This window comes from Rhea americana, unplaced genomic scaffold (genome assembly GCF_003343005.1).
Source record: "Rhea americana isolate MKP2758 unplaced genomic scaffold, rheAme1 scaffold_225, whole genome shotgun sequence".
In the NCBI taxonomy this organism is placed as follows: domain Eukaryota; kingdom Metazoa; phylum Chordata; class Aves; order Rheiformes; family Rheidae; genus Rhea; species Rhea americana.
The window spans coordinates 1,464,788-1,473,264 of record NW_028186341.1 but is presented as its reverse complement, the minus strand read 5'-3'; the positions used below and the strand labels follow the sequence as shown (position 1 = coordinate 1,473,264).

Here is an 8,477-nt window from a genome sequence, read left to right as displayed (position 1 = left end):
TATTTATGGGTAGGTTTGCGGGTGAGGCTGGGCTGCCCCTCAGGAAGCAGCTGACTGCGCCAGCCCCCTTCCTCACCACTGACCCCTCTTATTTCCCTCAGCTCATCCCCGTTTATGCCTCTCTTTTCTCTCTTACTCTTTTTTCTTTTTTATCCACCTTGCTCCGCACCTCTTGCACCTGTTCTACAGCCGGGCTGTGCCCGGGTCCCTCCTCCTCTTCCTCACAAAGTAGCGCTCTTCCTTCTTCCTGCTGTTTTTCTTTTTTCCTTTTTTTTTTTTCCTTTTTTTTTCTTTTTTTGAGGGGGGATAAATCCTCTTTTTTTTCTGTTTTTCCCCCCACCCTCCTACCGCTCAGCTCTGCATGCTGTAAGCCCTCCTCTCGTTCCTTGGCGATCAAGTGAGTCTCAAGTGAGTCGTAGTTCACAGAGGTTTTATAAGGACAAAACAAACAAAATGTGGAAGAGGAAGCGTGAATTGACGAGCAAAGTTTTCTTTTTYTTTCTTTTTTTTTTTCCTCCTCAGTGAAACTTGCCTCAGGGCTATGTTAATCATACCGTGCTGTGAGCATCTGTTTTAATGTTTATTACTCTTCTTAATTAGAAAAACTTGCTCAAGATTATGAGGAAATGAGTATGAAAAAGGAAGTATTGGCAGGGAGTGAGGAGGTAAAGAAGGCAAAAATCCAAGAAACGTGTGTTGTTGTTGTTTTTCCCACGTTCCCACGGAGGTATGGCAGTGATTCCTTTTGGGAAGAGGGGATAATGTGAAGGCAGTTTAATAGGTAGGAAAGAAACAACCCCCATTATTTTCTACATGATCAGAAACAAAATAACTCTTTAATTTTCTTCAATAAATAAGATAAAAAAAGTTTAAGCTTGTTTTAAAAAAAAAGTTTTAAGTTTATTAAATAAGGCATTCCCAGATCTTCTAAAATAAAAGCAGAGGAATGTCAAGCTAAGTTCATGAGAGGTCTCAAGTCCTGTACCCAAAATAGGAARGATGGAGCTGATGTCCTTACGGCCTGATGGGTTAGGGTAATTGAGAGCATTTTGACCCAGGTTCAAATCTACATTTTTGTCAAATTTCTGGCCGCAGCCCTCAAGCTGATGGAGGACCTGTGTCCTCCTGGTGGAGAACTGGTGGGGGGAGGATAAGCGTTACATACAGAGAAGAGGATGCCATGGTGGCTGGGATGGAAAAGTTCTGAAAGRTGGTACCTTGTTTCAGTGGCAGTTATGGGCTTTCCTCTTGCTTACGTCCCTTTTTTGTAAGCGCTCGTTTTCTTGGCTGTGACCCAGATGCCTCCTGGCTTCTTTGGGCTCTTTACTCTCAGGATTATGGAATCGTACAATAATTGAGGTCGRATGGGACCTCTGGAGGTCTCTAGTCCGCCCCACTGCTCCAAGCAGATCAAATAAGATCAGGTTGCACTGAGCCTTGTCTAGTCAAGTTTTGAATGTCCCAGGGTGAATAATGCGCCTCTCCCTCTTGGCAGATATTCTGCATATGCTCAGTCACTAGTTTATGTCCATGCTTTGGTCTTCACATTGTTTCCAGGTAGGGACTGAGTTCAGTAGAAAATATGTATGAGCAAGAAGCGATAGAAGTAAGGGAGGGAGTGGTAAAAATGTGGAATATTACAGTTTTAGAGCAGTGCCTCTATTTGAGACTTCTACCTGGGGATATCTGATTATTGGAGCTATTTTATTCTGTATAAACTTTAAAACGTGCATAATGCCTGTAGCCTGGTCATTAGGAGGCRCATTCACAAGTGAGGGATGTTTGGGTTTCAGTCCTTGCTGTATATCAGAGAGAAGAGGGACTTGAACYCCGTGCTCCCACAGGTAGCTTGACAATCAGGACACACCTCTGCCTCTGTAAAATCTATTTAGCAACTGTTAGGCATCCTGGTATTTTGTGAGTGATACTCAAGTCCGCGTAAGTCCAGCCTGAAAGATCAAAGTCTCTTTCATTCTCTGAAATGAAGCCTTGGGATTGTAATTTTTAAGCAGATTATTTGTTGCAATCCACATGTTTTGGTCAGTTCCAAACGACTGGTATCTCCATACAATATTTCCAGTGCTCCTAGAATTTACATTAACAGTGATATAATGCTGAATTCCTGGATTAACGATATATTTAAGAATTTGCGTAGATGACTTTCTTAAGAACTATCCAGTTGTAAAACTTCTGTGGCTTTGCGTGTTAGTAGGCTTTAGTGCTTACTTGTGGTAGTGGTGGTTGTCTTCTAATATTTGAAAGATGCACTTCTTAAGGTGAGGGTTTATTAGGTTAATAAAAGTGCTAATTTATACAGCTCATAAGTTCTTTGCATGCAAGTTGAAAGGATTTCTGTATCAAATAGTTGGTTACTTACAGTACTTGCATTTGAAAGTGACAGTATAGAGGAACCTTCAGTGTCATTTGAAGAGGAAATCTGTAAGGTAAACTTATAGTGCTAATTCTTAATAGTGAGAGGAAGTTTTCATAGTTCTATCTCAGTTATTTATTTGTTGCATTTTATTTCAGATTAGGCCCCAAACCTACAAACTGTATGGGAACCATGCTTTTGYAAAATACTTTGTCATTGCAGCATCAGGTCTAAAACTTTAAGAGCTTCTAAGTAGCAATCATAATACATTTTTTTTGTATGCTTTGTACTTGGGAGACTGGGATCTTGGTCTGAGATCTGAAGTAAATAATTCAGTATTGTTATATTAAATAAGACTTTAAAGAGTCTTCTGTTTTGTTGGTTTTGTTGCAATATAAGATTTACTAAAAATATTTCCAAGTGCATAGCTTTTTCAGATTTTTTTTGATAACAACCAGTAAGCACTTTTGTTGTTCTGTTTTAGAGTTGTTGTGGATTTCCTTTTAGGAATATTGTCAATGTTGGATTTCACTTAGCAGATATTTGTAATATTTTACACACAAATGCTGTACACAGTTCTTAATGTCACCAYGAAACAAAGCAAAAGCCAGCTTGAAACTTCTTAATTAAGGTTTGTCTTACTGAATATTTTGGTTGCAGGTGATGCTGAAGTACAGGCATCTGATAAGAATAGTATATTTAAGTTCATTTGTTTCTCTGTACATTTGAATCAATTCAGTGTAGCATTACTTAAAGTATAACATTTTTAGTGGTACTAGAAAAAATGCAACTTATACTCTAGGGTATGGTTGGACATTTTCAGCCAGGTTAAACTACTGCTGTTGTGTCACTACCTCTCACCTGTGTTTTCTGTTTGAACAAGAAAGGCAGAAGACTAAACACAAGAAGTGTGTAGGTACCTGTTTGGTGCTTTAAACGAATTCATCGAGGGGTAACAGAGGCCGTGGCGCTGGCRCAAGCCTGGGCAGGGAGGGTGGTGGTGATGCGCCGTGGAGGTGGGGAGCGGAGCTGTAGGTGTGCTGCTCCAGGACTGCAGCCTACACTGCAGCAGCGCTACCAGATTAAACTGTTCATAGGAYTGTGGCGTTAAGGACCTATGACGTCCAGTTTAACTATCTAGATTGGCAGTAAATTGTACATTCAGATTTCTGTTGGGTTAATTTGGATTTTCATGCAGACTAGCTTGTGTGCTTCAGAGCGCACAAAGGGATCCGTTTGTGCTTTGATGATAAATACTCTGTCACAGGTGCTTGTAAGGAAAGAATTTGCTTCCTTACCTATTGACCACTGTGTTAGGCACTAATTTTTTGCCCTACTCTTTGGAGGAGGTTGCCTTTCTGCTCCTTTGAAATGCTTTTGTTTTTTTTTTGTTGGGGAGGGTAGTTCTTGCTAATTTTTTTTTTTTTTTTTTCAACGGAGATTACAACAGAAAAAAGTCTGTAAATTGGAGCTTGTGCACGCAGCCTTTAAGACTGATTGTGGTATTACAGTAAACAAAATGGCATGGATTTTATCCGGGTGGCAATATGCAAAACACAAGATTTTTTTTTCGCTATTTTCCTTGTGATAAGTGAGTGCCTATAGTTCTTAATATTTCCTGTTGATAACACATAAAATAGTGCTTGTAGTATGAGCAGTAGTAATGTAGAGATACAGTGACAAGTGGGTAAGGCATGTAGAGTTAGTTTTGCATTCCTCCATGATGCAATTGTATTTTAAGAACTCTTAAAGTGTCACAAGCTTACTCCTTACTGCCGGAGGACCCGCGAGACTACCATGCAGTCAAATGCGGAGGCTGCAAAAGCAAACAGTTGTGTTAATTACATCTTTGGAGCACGCCTTAAGTGCAGTATGTGAGATTACCTTGCTGCTCTGGTTTCACATTTGCTTGATCTTCCTGAAGTCAACAAAAGATCAGATACACTCATGATGAATAGTTCTGCCTTGGCTTTCGGTTTGTTAGTGGCAGAGCAAACATTATTGCATTTAATTCCTGAAACCTGAAACAAAGCAGCAGCTCAGACTTGCACATTGCACTTCTTCGGAGCTCTTTGCTGCATCGGAAGGCTACTAGGTTGATTSATTTACAAGTCTTTGTAAGATGAACCATGCGGAGCAGCAGCAGAGACTCTCCATAAGGCTAGTGTTCAGAAACACAGAATGCCTTTACTAAAGCCATTCGGGAAGCTTTCTTCTTGCATTAAACGAAACAGCRGAAGATAGAATAAACTTTTTACATATTGGACAACGTAGTGTTAACAACTGAGGAGAGCTGGCCTGTGTTTGGTGTACTCATGAGGTTGGGTTGATTTATACCACTTACACTTCCTCATCCAGAGTAGATGATTTTGTGTGCCCTTCCAGATGCACTCATGCATATTTAATGATCTTTAATTGCTGCAAACTGAAAATTTCATGATGATATCTGCACAGTTTGTCTAGCAGGGAGGCTTGAGAGATGCCTGCTTCGACTTCAAGTTGGTAGGCAGAAGGAGAAGTCAAATTACTGTTTTTTTGTCCAGATTGTTTAAGTGACTCTGGCTTTAAATTAACACCCTGAAAGTGCTGTTGCTCTCATTGTACTTTTTCCTTTAAGCTTTACTTCTTAGCATTGTCGTTTAGGTGCAAGTTAGCTTCACTTGCTCTTGTACAGTCAGTTAGTTTTCTCCTTGTTTGTATTGGCTTCTATATAGCAAAGGGCAAAGAGAAAAGTCACTTTAAAGCAACAAACATTGGCAGGGAGACTGGAGGACACATTGTGTTTGAACTTGCTTCCAGCTTTTTTTAATTAAAAAACGAAACAAAAATAATCYTCTTTTTTTTAAGTTGGTGTTCCTTTAATGTGTGTGTGATAAATAAGCTTTAAATATTTTTGAAATAATGTTTCTCAGTGTTCCTGCTACTTGCTTTTTCAAACTGAGAAAGATACAATACACTGACTGTACTTTGTTTTTCCTTGCAATTTTAAGGCTGTTATGCAGTAAATAACACCACAGCGTTCTCGTTCTAGGATCCAAGGGAGTGTTAATCTCCTAAAAATCTACCAGTAATTTAAATACAACATTTTTGTCCTCTTAATCTTTACAGGAGGTCATTTTGAACTTCTGCATTTTTGGCCAATTTTGACTTATGGACTTGATATATCCACTTTAAAATCTCACCTTTGTTTTAATATACCTCAGTTTTTGTGAAACTGAGAACAGCTGTACTGGTTCTCACTCACAGTCCATCTAACCTAATATCCTCTTCTCCAAGGTACTCTTGTGCCATAGGTGTCAGTACAGCTGTCCTAACCTGGTAGTGGGATCAGGAGAAATCCATTGTAGATTTTTGAGCTGTGTGCTCAAAATGCCTAGTGCACATTTTTATTTCAGTGGGATTTGTGCTCAAATGGTGTTTGAAAGGGCTGAAAAACTGTCAACCATCAGAAAGAAGAGCTTAGATTGAAACCTGAGGGGAAAAATTACATGGAAATAAAGACTCTGGATGAAATGGGAAAGGTCTTCGCTTAATCTTGTATACTGTGAAAAAGTAGAGCATATGAAGAGGAACATATGGAAGGGTAAAAACATTACAAGAAATATTCAGTTACCCTGTCTGTTGGTCTAAAGGCTGTTAGGATGCCGTGGATCTGACTAACAGTTTAATTGTAGACAAGCTTATCTTTCATTTAAAGATTATTTCAAACAGCTGGGTAAAGGCTAACTGTATTGTTTTGTTTGGTTCTGACAAAAGTAGCATTACCATTAGCATTAAAGRTATGGTGACTTTTTATGATAGTGTTCAAAAAACCTCCCATATCCCTGTGTGGCGATTCAGTTATTTCTGTTATGCCATTGATGTCTCTGTTCTTGGTCACGTATCCATCCTGGAGGGAGTTACCACCATGGCTGTCATTATATGCAGCTATATATGCATTGTGTGCAGTTTTTGTCACTTCTTTTGCCTTCAAGCAGGGTTCAGATGTACTGATTGTCTCTGCCCCAGATCTGTTTAGCACTTCTTAAAGTTTTACCTCAGCTAGTGTTTCCTAATGCTGATGTGGAAAATATGCTCTCCTAAGTTTATGATTACCAGATGCCTGACTGCTATTAGGCAGGGAGTGTGAACTGCTACCTGTCATTGGGAATATAGCTGCATCCACCTTTGCTACCCTGCTGCATCCACCTTTGCATGCAGTGGTATGCTGCTTCTGGCTTTGCTCTCTGTACTGACTTTTGCTGTCTTGTTTGAAACTCGCTGAGTTTCTTAGGTTAGTGCAAAAGCCCAAAAATACATATGGGTGATGTGGGGTGTTATGTTTGTTTGTTTGTTTGCAATGTCTGTAAAGTTTATTGAAGGCCTAATGCTTTGGGATCTGCACAGTTTTGGTTTCAGTTAAGATGTACACCACTTGAATTCCGTTTTTTATTGTCTCAGAAAAAGTCTTTTGTGAGGAGTTGAGCAATCAGAAGAAATGAGAAGCATTGTGGCCTCTTCCATTCCCCAGCTTCCAGTTTGACAAGTGAAATAAAGTTAGCCTGGAGATTGTCTGAGAAGAGTTTGGACATGGGTAACCCAACAATTACTCTCAGACAGCCCAGCGTTACTGGACTTCTACAGCTATGAAATATAAATATGGAAAAATGATTAAGATACGTGCTACATTTTTATTATGGACATCTTGGTTCTCTTGCTTTGAAGCTGTGGAAGAGGCTTTTATTCTCTCCAATAAATGTTTCTTGAGATGATGGGAGTTTGAGTTTTAATTTTCCCCAAAGCAATTAGCTGATTAGTTTCCTGATTTGATGAAGCAAATGAGTAGTTGATTGTGCTGGCTTTGTAATGATTGAMAGTAGAAGCAGGTTTGCAATAATAGTAGTTAAAACTTTAAATCTTGTTGATATAATGAAAAAAACAGAGCTCAAGATTTGACATAAATCTCCATAGTTTAACTCGGTCAGTCACTTCTGTCATCTTTTTCATTTCTGCTAAATTTGATGCTCGGGGTGGCGGGGGGGAGAGAACTTACGTGTGTCTGTAGTGTGACAGAAATAATAAAACCAAACCTTTACAAATAAGTCTACTGCAGRGTGAACTAATTGGCATTTTTGGGATATGCATGCTTATCCTCTTACTTGGATGCATCACAATTTTGTTTGTTATTCAGGGGCAGCGAGTGCCCTGCTTATCCTGGAGATACTGAAATTAATGAAAGTAAGAGTGGAGTGCATGTGTGACTATATCCAAAAGAGCAGGAAGATAATTTGTCTATAAGGCTGACCTGTTTTAATATCATTAAAAACTTAATGAGGTGGAAATTATGGTGATAGGATTTTCAGTTGTGGCTAATATAAGATTCATCTCTAAACTCTACCTGAAGCATTAAAGAAAACAGAAGTCAGCCAAAGAACATGCTCTGTAATAGACCCAAAATTTGTAGAAAGCCTATGATGTGCTATTAAAACAGAACTTGAACTATTTTTAGGATAAAAGGAGAGCCGCCAGGTAAATTTTCTTTCCAAAGTAACTGGAATACATAGCCTTAATACCTTCTAGATGCATACCTCAGCTGAGAAACTGAGTGTAACTGTTTCTTATGGCCTCTTTCATGAGACACRGTGAGCTGAGGTAGCAGTTCACTACTGCCAGGAGAAGGCCTTGCTCTTCTYCCCTCTGCCCAGACATGCATGTCTGCTCTCTCCTTTGCGCTGTCTTTGCTCTTCAGACCTTTCACTGGGCCAGTTGAACTCGTAAGTGTCCAAATACATCCATTTTAATGTTGGGTGGTTTTTGMCATTGAAGTAGCTTCAGATAACTTCAGCAGCGCTCAGTGAGCAYAGAATTGGTGGAGGGTAAGCAGCAGGCGCACACAGCCAGAGGGGAGGACAGAAACTTCCCCCTCTGGCAGCAGCAAGCTGTTAGGTTGGCTTACTGTGTCTTCTGAAACTGCATCCCCTGTATACAGGATTCCTACACGAAGGATTATCTCTGTGGTGACTGTCAGCAGACAAGGTGTGTTGTGTGTGATAAAATGGTTTGAGGAAGTTTTCTGCTTTCCTTGTGAAGACATGTGACTTTAAGGAASTCTTTTATCCTGTTTGTG

At 39.6% G+C, this 8,477-nt stretch overlaps 1 protein-coding gene across 4 annotated transcripts in view; it reads left to right on the top strand.

The window, feature by feature from the left end:
- KIF13B (kinesin family member 13B) overlaps positions 1-8,477 on the top strand; it is a 125,858-nt gene that overhangs the window by 315 nt on the left and 117,066 nt on the right. The window lies entirely within an intron of this gene.